At 59.8% G+C, this 12,190-nt stretch overlaps 1 non-coding gene and 2 pseudogenes across 1 annotated transcript; all 3 read right to left on the reverse strand.

The window, feature by feature from the left end:
* The window catches only part of LOC145273259 (large subunit ribosomal RNA), a 9,386-nt pseudogene extending 3,232 nt beyond the window's left edge, over positions 1-6,154 (reverse strand).
* Positions 6,155-6,747: 593 nt separating this feature from the next.
* LOC145273512 (5.8S ribosomal RNA) lies at positions 6,748-6,905 on the reverse strand. Its single transcript, XR_013866394.1, has one exon. It is a non-coding gene; the product is annotated as a 5.8S ribosomal RNA (ribosomal RNA).
* Positions 6,906-7,303: 398 nt separating this feature from the next.
* Positions 7,304-9,674, reverse strand: LOC145273448 (small subunit ribosomal RNA; annotated as a pseudogene).
* Between the last annotated feature and the right edge of the window lie 2,516 nt (positions 9,675-12,190).

A 12,190-nucleotide genomic window follows, 5' to 3' on the forward strand; every position in this document is an offset into this window, starting at 1 on the left:
TCCCGCAGCGTGCCAGAACTTCCTCCACTTCATCGATCCTGACCTGCATACCCCTGTGAGTCTGGGAGAATAGAGCCAGGTCGTCAGCGTATGCCAACGTCCGAGCCACCCCCATCCCCATGGGATAACCCACCTCCGGCCTAGCTGGACGAACGACTTCGTCCATAACCATGTTGAACAAGATCGGTGACAGCGGGTCACCCTGACGTACACCTTGAGACGAACGAAACTCTCGATCGCCTATTAAGCCAGACGCATTCTCATAGCTCGCGCGGATGTATTCTAGCAGTGGGGGCGGAGCCCCAAACCTTCGAGCTGCCCTATAAATTGAGTCATGCTTGACCGTGTCGAACGCCTTGGACACATCAAGCATCACCGCACATAAGTCTCTGACCCCGATGTGGGCACTTTGTATGATCGAGTGCAGGGTGGACGTCGCCTCCAGACAGCCATCACAAGCCTGGAAGGCGAATTGACTCTCGAACTCACATCGTCCACCCCACCTGCGTGCCAGTATCTTGTGCAGGCATCGCAGCACCACGGAGGTAACCGAAATGGGGCGCAACTGGGAGGGCTCTGCGACCACATCGACCTTCGGGACCAACGTGACCCTGCTTCGACACAGGGCCGGAGGAGGTTGTCTTGCCAACAACACCAGGTTAAGGAAACCGGTGATGATCTTAACCATTGGCAAAGCTGAAGCGGAGGTGAGGCCATCCGGGCCAGGGGCCGTAGCACCCATGGCCTTTAGGGCCCCCTCGACCTCAGCTATCTGAAGGGGTGCGAGCACCCCCCACTCCTCCTTCTTACAGGGACCAGTCGGCCTCTTGTCTCTCTCCCCCCTCGCAGACAATCTGTCGAACCAGAATTCGACACTGCCCTCGGGGAGGCTTTGTTCTGCGAATTTCGCGTTCCGCCATCCCCCCGATAGCACCGAGGCCGCACATCCCTTCTTGTTGGTCGCGTAGAGTCTCTGGGTCGCAGCATATGCCTCCCTTCTCCGCGCCTTTTTTCCGGTTCCGGGTCTGGGTGGTCGTCTTGACGTACCGGTTTTGCCAGCTTTCCTACCGGTACCCTGTCCCGCTGCCTTGCCTTCATTCCCTTTTCGCGGTGACAGGTATGTCAGGAAGAAGCCGTTCAAAACTTCACCCACTACCCTAGCATCTGACTTTCTGCGGATCATGCTCTGTATCCGCCGCAACTCGGCTAGAGGCTTCTCCCATGCAGGGTCCACCTCTCCTACAATCAAGTTGATCCCATCGAGCATTTCTTGGCGCCAGGTCCGGGCCTCACGATCCGGATCCGTCGCCCCGTCGAACTCATCCTCAAACAGCGGTTCCTCGTAATCGACCCGCCGCGTCGGTCTCGTTACTCTCCTCTCCTGCAAACGCTTGACTCCACCAGTCCTCTTCCGTGGCCCAAATTTGGCCTTTATCCTACTTTTGACCGCTTCCGCTGTGCGCCCCAGTTCGGAAGCTATGATCTCATAGATCTCGGATTGGGACTCGTACTCTTGCTGGAGCTTCCCGTACATGTCGTCAAGCAACATATCTTCCTCTCTTCCCCACCTCTTCTTTCTCGGTCCAGACGCAGATTCCTGCTTCTGACGTAGCGTGGCAAAAAACTGGTCCTCGTGCTTATTTCGGTGGTGCACGCCACGGCCAGACTTAGTGCCAAACGCCCTATCACAATAGTCGCACTTGAAGGGGGCGCTACCACCCCCCCCGCCCGCTCCTCCGGGCCCATTGTCTCCGATATTGATTCCGGTGACCCCAGTGGGGGCCACTGTTTGTCGAGGCTTGTTTAAAGACTTAGGAACCAATGGATACACCCTGACTGGGGGGTTGGCCCAGCCAGGGGCGGCTACGCACTCGGCCGCGCACTGGTGCAAAAGAGACACCAGCACACGTTACCGACTCTCGCCACGAGGAGGCGGCGCAGCCTTAAGAGAGTCATAGTTACTCCCGCCGTTTACCCGCGCTTGGTTGAATTTCTTCACTTTGACATTCAGAGCACTGGGCAGAAATCACATCGTGTCTGTACGGGTCGACCGGCCACACGATGCTTTGTTTTAATTAGACAGTCGGATTCCCCCGGTCCGTACCAGTTCCGAGTTGACCGTTCGCTGCCGGACGAACGCCCCCACGCCGAGAGAGACGCTGAGCAACGGGCGAAGAGGGACGGACGCTGCCGCGAAGCAGCACCCGCCTTCACCCGAAGAGGGGCTGGAAGCCGTGGCGCTCCACGAAGACCCGGGCGAGGAGCCGTTTTGCTCGCCACCCGACGCGCCGGTAGCGACGAGGCGGTACCGCAGGCGGACGAGTCCCGTGGCGACGACGCAACCTTGAACCGGCCGCGACGAGGAGTTAGAAGGACGGAGAAGAGAGGGAGCATCGCGCGGACAGCGCAGGAGCGGAGGACGCCGCGTCGGAGGTGCCGACGAAGACCGCACCGGCAAAGCGACGACGACACGTCCGCAAGGCAGCCTCACCCCTTTTCGAGGAGGACGGAGACGTTGCGACGAACGGATTGGAGCCGCCCGCCGCCACCCCGACCCCGGAGCGAAGCACCCCGCAGAAAAGCCGCTTGAACCGCCGCCGCCAGAAAGACGACCCCCGCCGACGGTCCCCCGCCGTTTTTGGTCGACGCCACACTCCTGCCGCCCGACGGCGGACTCCCACCCGTATCGCTCTCCGACCCGCAACACACGCTCGCTTGACCGCGACCGCTTGACCGGAACACGCCGCCGCACAACGGACCGCCGCGGCCCCTATGCCTTCGCCGCAAAGCGCGAACGGAGCGAACGCTACAGCCCCGTACCGGTTCCTCGCTTCGCGCGGGCACGGCCCGACCGACCCGGTCCTCGGAGCCAATCCTTCTTCCGAAGGTACGGATCCATTTTGCCGACTTCCCTTACCTACATTGATGCCATCGACGAGAGGCTGTACACCTTGGAGACCTGCTGCGGATGGTGGGTACGGACCGACTCGAGAGCTGCGAAAACCGGACCCGGATTTTCCAGGGCCGCCGAAAGCGCACCGGACGCCGCCCGAGCCGCGGCGCTCTACAGGTACCTTTTCCGTATCTCCGGACGAGCCGATTCCACGGACATGGTCCTTTACGAAGAAGAGAGAACTCTTCCCGGGGCTCCCGGCGACGTCTCCGGGCTCGCTTGCGTCACCGCGGTTTCGCCCGGGAAGCGACGGGCGCCGCCGACATCGCTGCCGACAGCGTCGCCACCCCCGGGCCCTCTCCGAGTCCGGGTTCGGGAATATTAACCCGATTCCCTTTCGACGGGAGGCCGGCCGCTTTTTTTTTGTTTGGGCTTTTGATTCGATTCGATTCGATTCGCTTTCCTTTCACCTTTCATAACGGATCCGGCGCCTTTCGGGAAGACTTTCGCCCGCGTCTTAGGACCGACTGACCCGTGCTCGACCGCCGTTGGCACGGAACCCTTCTCCACTTCGGTCTTCGAAGGTCTCGTTCGAATATTTGCTACTACCACCGAGATCTGCACCCGCGGTCGGCTCCACCCGGGCTCGCGCCCTAGGCTTCCGTGCTCGCCGCGGCGCCCTCCTACTCGTCGCGGCATCGTTTCGGCGCGAAAGTTCATCGCTCCTCGCCGCGACGGTCCGGCATCGGTCCGTCGCTCCAGCGCCATCCATTTTCGGGGCCGGTCGATTCGGCAGGTGAGTTGTTACACACTCCTTAGCGGATTCCGACTTCCGTGGCCACCGTCCTGCTGTCTATATCGACCGACACCCTTTCGGGGATCTCATGGGCGTCGCGTTAGGCACCTTAGCCGGACGTTTGGTTCATCCCACAGCGCCAGTTCTGCTTACCAAAAGTGGCCCACTTGGCACTCGCATTCGAGGTGACCAACCGCCCAGCGAAGCGTGCTGGCGGCGGCGGCCGGATGGGTCGGCTCCGTCGTTCGGGAGAGTCGGCCCGTTCCACCCGTTCCGAGTTCGAGAGTAGGTCGAGGCCGTGAACGGCCCCGGGGCCTCCAATCGTTCGCTTTACCGGATGGAATTGCGACGATCGAGCGCCAGCTATCCTGAGGGAAACTTCGGAGGGAACCAGCTACTAGACGGCTCGATTGGTCTTTCGCCCCTACACCCGGTTCCGACGATCGATTTGCACGTCAGAGGCGCTTCGGACTTCCACCAGAGTTTCCTCTGGCTTCATCCCGACCGGGCGTGGATCGCCATCTTTCGGGTCCCTGGTCGCTCGCTACGCCAGAGTCGGCCGAGTCGTACTCGGAAAAAGGGGAAACCGACCCGGGGGTGATGCGCCCGCGCGCAGCGCCTAAACTCGACGACAAAATAGGACTAGTTCAAGCCGCGGGATCTCACCGATGGGCGGAAGGAGGATATGGAAGCTGGCGCCCGGCAATTCCCCTTTTTGGATGATGCGCCGGTCCCCTCTCGGGGAGGAGGGAAAAACAACCGCACGTCAGCCACGAGCCTTCCCTCTCCTATCTCTCTCGGGAAGAGAGAAAAAAGGAAAAGTTGCGGGCACCGCAGCAGCGACGGCGGAAGGCCGAAAACGCCGCGCCGGCGGGATCGGGCACGGCTCGGAGGCGGGTGAGGCGAGGAGAAGACGACGGCACGAGACCGACGACACCCCCCGACGACCCCCGGACGACTTTGCCACGACACCTCTCCCGATCGACGCCCTCCTACACGCTCTCTCGCTTTCGCTTCGCCTTCGGGGTTAGTCAGAGGTGGCCCCTACGACTCGCGAACGGCCAGGACTCCTCGGTCCGTGTTTCAAGACGGGTCGGGTGGGTTGCCGATGCACGTCGCTGACCCGGGGTGGCGGGCGGCTCGAGTAAAAAAGCGTCGCCGAGCGACCTCTCCGGAAACGGAAACGGGCGCGGGCGGGGTTGCCCCCGACAAGAACCCGAAACGTCGGCGAGGTGCGTGACGGCGAGGCCGCGCCAGTCCTATCCCGCCTCTCATCGCGCACGCGCCCGAGACGGTGGGGCGCCTAAGGAGCGACACACAGAGTGCGTCGCCCGCACGCGACTTCCGGCGGGATCAAAACGGACCGGCTCGCCACGTGTAACGGATCGTGTCAGATTTCCTCCGTTCCCGGCAGAAAGGGGCAGTTACGTTCGCGGGCCCGACGGCCGGTGGCCCCCGACTTCACAAGGTGGGAAGACGGGGGTTTTCAGGGTGATGAAACGCCTGCCGCCTACGGAAAAAAACCCGCGTGTTCGACCTGCACGCCGGGAACGGGTCGCGACGACGGACCGGAGGGGAAGTGCGTCCGGTGCCGGCCGCGCGGAGGTCGCGCCGAAGCGCCCGCGCCATGATTACGCCGAGCGATGATGAAGGGGACGGGTGCAGCGGAGTCGCGCGCGGAGGGAGCAGGAGGAAAGAAGAAGCGGCGGCGACGGATGCGGCGGGTTAGGGCCCGGCGGCAGCAGCGATCGAGAGGACGAGTCCCCTCCGTCGCAGCCAACCGACGCAGCCACCTACCGACGCCGCGGTCGTCACCACGTTTCCCTTCCCGCTATCCACGCGGCCCGTCTCCTTCGTCGGCGACGCGGGCACAAAAGCTGGAACCGCGGGGAACGAGTCCCCCGCGGACACGACGAACGACGACCTGTGCCGCGACGGCCTCTCTTTCAAGAACACACATCGAGTTTGGGCTCGAGCCTAGGCAGCACCGGACTGAGTCCCCCCGCGATCGCGGTGAGCGGTCCCACCCGTTTACCCCTGGGCGGTTTCACGTTCTCTTGAACTCTCTCTCCAAAGTTCTTTTCAACTTTCCCTCACGGTACTTGTCGACTATCGGACTCGTCCCGGTATTTAGCCTTGGATGGAGCTTACCACCCGATTTGGGCTGCGTTCCCAAGCAACCCGACTCTCGGATCGAAGGCCGTCGCTCGCCGTCCGCACCGAATGGGCCTGGCACCCGCCGCGGGCGGCCCCGATCGAGGGAACTCCGAACTATGCGAGACGAAAACGAACGGCTGCCTTCGACCCATGCGCCACACGTCCCGAAGCCTTTAACTTGCGACGGGATTCGGCGTTGGGCTTCTCCCGGTTCACTCGCCGTTACTAAGGGAATCCCGGTTGGTTTCTTTTCCTCCGCTTAGCGATATGCTTAAGTTCAGCGGGTCGTCTCGTCCGAGCCGAGGGCGGCGGTTTTTAGTAGAGTGTGGTGTTTGGAGGAGAGGAATCTCGATCGGTACCCTCCGTGTGACGACGGCTGGCCGATATAGCGCCCGTCCGACCGAAAATGAAGAAGCCAACAATTAAAAAAAAGCGTGGGTCCTCCCCATCCGACGTTGCGTTGCCTACGACGCGGCCACCTTTTTACGGTGCGACGGCCGTGCTCGTCGCGCTGCTCGAGGCGTCGCTGAGAGACACCTTCATGAGGCAGAGAGCGAGACGAGCAGGCGGCGCTTACGTCGGCAGTCGGTTAGGTCGGTACTTTTTTTTTGGTCTCCCTTCGGCTGCTTTCGGACAGACTCCTCCTGCTCCTCCTCCACAGTGTTTCTTCACGCGGTCGAAAAGGGAAAAGACTCCGCGGTCTGCCAGCGGGAGACGAAGGAGGAGGCCGGAGAGGGTTTTAAAAAAAAAAAAGACATTGAAAGGAGTCAATTCTTTTTTTATTTTTCTTCCCCCTCGTCACTCGCTCCTGCGACGTCCCGGTTACCACCGTGCCGAGGACCGGGCGGGCACGGGGACGGCAAGATGTCGTTTCGTTAACGGAGAAAGACATGTAACGTTCCGCCTCTCGACCGGACGTGGCCCCGAGACAAGGGATCTCGGGGCCGCAATGTGCGTTCGAGGTGTCGATGTTCACTGAGTCCTGCAATTCGCATCAGTTATCGCGGCTGGCCGCGCTCTTCATCGACGGACGAGCCGAGTGATCCCCCGTCCAGGGTTCAGCACTTGGTTTTTTTATATTAGTTTTTGTTTATATAGATTTAGTAGTGTGCGAGGAGGTCTGTGCGAGGAGGCGTGACGGCATTGCAATGTCGCGAGTAGTTTGTTTTTTTAGCTAGCGGCGGTGGCACAGCGGCTGCAAAAAAACAAAAAAAACGATAAAGCGGCGACAAGGCAAAGAAGAAGCGGCCATCACTTGCGGTGGGCGAAAAAACAAACAGGTGGTAAGACGCGGAAGCAAGCAAGAAGAGCTGGGGCTTTAAAAACCTCCGCGTCACCACAAATCTATCTCTCGCTCCGCCTTTTATAGGTTTGTTTGCGCGCATTCGAGGCGTTGACGCCGACAGACAGAGGAGGTAGGCCGGAAAACAACAAACCAGTCTCGAACGGGAAAACGGTAATGATCCTTCCGCAGGTTCACCTACGGAAACCTTGTTACGACTTTTACTTCCTCTAAACGATCGGGTTCGGTCGTCTTCTCCAGGCATCGAACGCCGAGGCGTAGATGCACGAGTGTCGTGACGGACACGTCGCGCACTGCCCGGCGGCGTCGTCGGCCAGATCCGAGGACCTCACCGGACCGTTCGATCGGTAGTAGCGACGGGCGGTGTGTACAAAGGGCAGGGACGTGATCGACGCGGGCTGTTGACCCGCGCCTACCGGGAATTCCTCGTTCACGGGGTTGGTTACAGGCCCCGATCCCTATCACGGGAGGTGGTTCAGAGGTTTCCCAACCCTCTCGGGCCGGGGCGAAGTCCCCGCTGATACCTCCAGTGTAGCGCGCGTGCGGCCCCGGACATCTAAGGGCATCACAGACCTGTTATCGCTCCGCCTCGTGTGGCTTTCTGCCACCCGTCCCTCTAAGAAGTGCGTGAGAAAACCGACCCGGACCCGAGCGCCACGGAGGACGCCGAGCCCGCCGTAAAAATCACTGACATCGGCGCACTAGTTAGCAGGCCGGAGTCTCGTTCGTTATCGGAATCAACCAGACGGATCGCTCCACCAACTAAGAACGGCCATGCACCACCACCCACCGAATCGAGAAAGAGCTATCGATCTGTCAATCCTACCGGTGTCCGGACCGGGTGAGTTTTCCCGTGTTGAGTCAAATTAAGCCGCAGGCTCCACTCCTGGTGGTGCCCTTCCGTCAATTCCTTTAAGTTTCAGCTTTGCAACCATACTCCCCCCGGAACCGAACTCTGGTTTCCCGCAGGCTACCCGCCGGGTCATGGAAGCGAACGCCGGCGGATCGCCGGTCGGCATCGTTTACGGTCGGAACTACGACGGTATCTGATCGTCTTCGAACCTCCGACTTTCGCTCTTGATCGAGGAAAACGTGCTTGCCACACGCCATCGCTGCAGTTCGTCTTGCGACGATCCAAGAATTTCACCTCTAACGTCGCAATACGAGTGGCCCCGACCGCTCCCTTCGATCATTGCCTCGCCGTAGACGGAGACCGACAGACGTAGACGAGGCCCTCTTCCATCATTCCATGCTTATCGTATGCAAGCTTGAACAGCCCGCTCTGAGCACTCTAATTTTTTCAAAGTGAACGTACCGGCCGCCGCGGACACTCGGTTAAGAGCACCCTTGGAGGAGAAACCGCCGACCGCAACACGCGCGCAGACAAGACACGAAGCAGGGACTCGGAGCGGACCGGGGGGTTCAAAAAAAAAGAGGAACGCGCGGAAAGGGAGAGGGAGAGAAGCGCGGGGGTCAGAGTGCGGGGATGCGAATGAACGCACCCAAACACACACACGTAGCACCCCCCCGTTAGACTACTCCCGGAACCGAACCGACGACCACTTGTTTTTTTTTTCCCGGATCCCGATCACGACCTCCTCGTCCACCTCGCCGGCAGGACCGCGTGGCGGGTATGCTAGCGGTTGACACCGGCGGAAAGGGCCGGGAATGCGAACGGACGACCAAAGTCAACGACGGACGATGGCGCCGCCGCCCCGGGGCCGCTTGCGCGACCACGAACCCGAGTTCGGACTACGAGCTTTTTAACCGCAACAACTTTAATATACGCTACCGGAGCTGGAATTACCGCGGCTGCTGGCACCAGACTTGCCCTCCGGTTGGTCCTCGTTAACGGATTTGAAGTGTACTCATTCCGATCGCGGGGCCTCGACAGAGTCCCGCGTCGTTATTTTTCGTCACTACCTCCCCGTGCCGGGAGTGGGTAATTTGCGCGCCTGCTGCCTTCCTTGGATGTGGTAGCCGTTTCGCATGCTCCCTCTCCGGAATCGAACCCCGATTCCCCGTTACCCGTAGTAACCACGGTAGGCACTTAACCGACCGTCGACAGTTGATAGGGCGGACCCTCGAGAGACCCGTCGCCGGGCGTGAAAGCTCGTGCGATCGACCAGTGAGTTATCCAGAGTCACCAAAGCGGAGCGCGCCGCCCTATGAGCCCCGCCACCGAACGGACCCGCGAGCGGGAACGCCGACGACGGGAGGACGGAATGACGCGCATCGGTCTCAGTCTAATATGTAGCGCCGCGACCCGGAACGGCCGACGCGGGTGCCAGCGCGCGAGGCGTGGCGACGACGGCGCGCCGACCGATCGCGGCCTGTGTCACATGTATTAGCTCTAGAATTGCCACAGTTATCCATCGCCTCCGAGGAGGAATACGGTCCCGAGGATTAGGTCCGGTTCCTGAGCCATTCGCGGTTTCGCCCGTTCTAATGCGTGGCGTGAACTTACACTTGCATGGCTTAAGCTTTGAGACAAGCATATGACTACTGGCAGGATCAACCAGGTATCGTTGGAATTTGGGACTTTGTTTCGACAGAACGACAGACCGACCGACCGACCGACCGACATAAGACAGACAACTACAACGACGGGCACGTGTTTATTTATTTTTCGAGGGGGTTCGCCGTCAGAAGAAGCGCGCTGCCCGCGCTGATGGCCTCTTTTTTGTTTCTCCCCTGACTTGGACCGAGACCGAGACTCAAAGAACGAAAGCGACCAACGTCGACAACAACAACGACAACGGCACCCTTGACAGCGATACATACGACAAACGACAAGCAGCACGACGGCAGTGCACACGGACATCGAGGGTCAAGGTGCAGACTGAACTCGCCGAGGTCGTCGTCATCGTGGTCGCCATCGATTCCGTCTCGTCGTCGTCGTCGTCAACGTCCACGTCACAGCCGGCCGAGAAGAGAGAACAGACGACAGCGTCGACAACAACAACATCGACAACGGCACCCTTGACAGCGATACATACGACAAACGACAAACAGCACGACGGCAGTGCACACGGACATCGGAGGTCAAGGTGCAGACTGGAATCGTCGAGGTCGTCGTCATCGTGGTCGCCATCGATGCCGTCTCGTCGTCGTCGTCGTCGTCTTCGTCGTCGTCGTCGTCATCAACGTACCAACCGACCGAGACGAGAGAGCAAGCAACAACGTCGACAACAACAACGACAACGGCACCCTTGACAGCGATACATACGACAAACGACAAACAGCACGACGGCAGTGCACACGGACATCGGAGGTCAAGGTGCAGACTGAACTCGTCGAGGTCGTCGTCATCGTGGTCGCCATCGATGCCGTCTCGTCGTCGTCGTCGTCTCCGTCGTCGTCGTCGTCGTCGCCAACGTCAACGTCAACATCACAGCCGTCATCGGGGAGGAGCTGGACCAGGGCAGCGGCGGCGTAAATTTTCCCGTCACCTTCGTCGTCGCCTTCGTCGACCGACCGACCGACCGGCGTCGTGTTCGTGCTCGGAAAACCGAGGAGAGACAACGTGCACATGGCGCGTTCTCGCAAGCGGCTCCTCGGTCCGATTTTTTTGGGCGGCTTTTTCGAGCTTTTTTTTTTTTTTCTCACCCTTTCGTCCGTGCGACGGCGAACGTTAGGGGAAAAAAAAAAAAAAAAAAAAAAACGACAACAACGCGGCGGACCGGGCGAACAACATCGTCGACACACACGACATTGACGACCGGTCCCCCTTTTCACAATCGCATCGAGATAAAAACGAACGAGTCCGATTCGAGCACCGAGTCGCGAGCGGGAGGACTGTCGGTGCAAGTATCGATCACTGACGTGAGCGCTTCGCCGGACAGAGGATGGCTCATCCGGCAGCCGTGCAAATCGACGGTATGGGAAGAACGAACAAGAAGAGCAACGACTTGATCGGCGGCTTGGGAACTGCGGACGGTGAAAACGGGTTAATCGACTGCGACCACGACTGCTCGATCGATCTTCTTTGGCGCTAACAAAGGTGGAGGTGGCGCAAGAAGGGACTAGCGCTATCACCGTCCACGTATCAGAAGATGCGGCGGCAGACGTCGACGCTTATGCGTTGTCGGACGAGAAGTCGCTGCAGCACGTGTACCGCGAGCGGGACGTCCAAGGTTTTGCCAGACGGAAAGAAATCGGGTGTCAGCGAACGTTCACACGGCTGTGAGATCGGACGCTGACAGGAGTAGGAGGCGGCAGGCAGGCGGCGGTTACGGCGGCGGCGCCTGCTGCTGCTCATCCTCCTGTTTGCTGCGGCGACTTCCAGGACGGGAGAGCATCGAACAACGTACGTATGGTTACAAGGGGATCAGGATCTACATAGTGCATCCCCCGCGGCTATTTTTGTTTGTTTGTTCGCTCGTTCGTTAATTCGTTCGTTCGTTCGTTCGTTCGTTACAATGTACGTTTTTCCGTTCGACGGCGGCAGAGAGCGGCGGCGTTTCTCCCTAATCCGGAGGATTTATCGGTCGCACAGCGATGGGTCGTTCGGCCGATCATCGAAAGATTCGCAGGTAGTGGTTGAATGGCAGAACGGCAGCAACAACAGCGGCGGCTGAGAGCGGCGAACGCTGAGGCGGAAGCAGAAGCTGCAGCAAACGTATCGGCTAAACATGGTGGACATAGATATGGCTGACGACGCGGGTACCACGACGACTATGGAACCAGGAAAAGGAGCCGTTAGTTGTTCCAACATATCGTTCGACACGTCGAGCAGCCCTAGGTCCACGGAGAAGCACACACACGTACCACGTATTATAACCTAACGACGATGAGCGGGCGCACGGTTGGCAGGAACGAAGGCGGCGGATCAAAACAAGTTGGAGCGCGGCGACAGCGATAACGGTGACAGCCCTAGGCGGCGGAGATGCCACTTTCTGACGCCTTTGCGACAAGCCCGTAGAGACGTTCCGGACCACCACGAGGCAAAGAGTCGCTGCTCCGACGAACCGACACACCAAAGTGTGCTTCCTACCGAACATGTTTTATAAAACTTTCAAACTGGAAAACCCCAGAAATG

The sequence above is a fragment of the Euprymna scolopes genome, unplaced genomic scaffold, assembly GCF_053919585.1.
Source record: "Euprymna scolopes isolate OS-2025 unplaced genomic scaffold, ASM5391958v1 sca1, whole genome shotgun sequence".
Lineage (NCBI taxonomy): Eukaryota > Metazoa > Mollusca > Cephalopoda > Sepiida > Sepiolidae > Euprymna > Euprymna scolopes.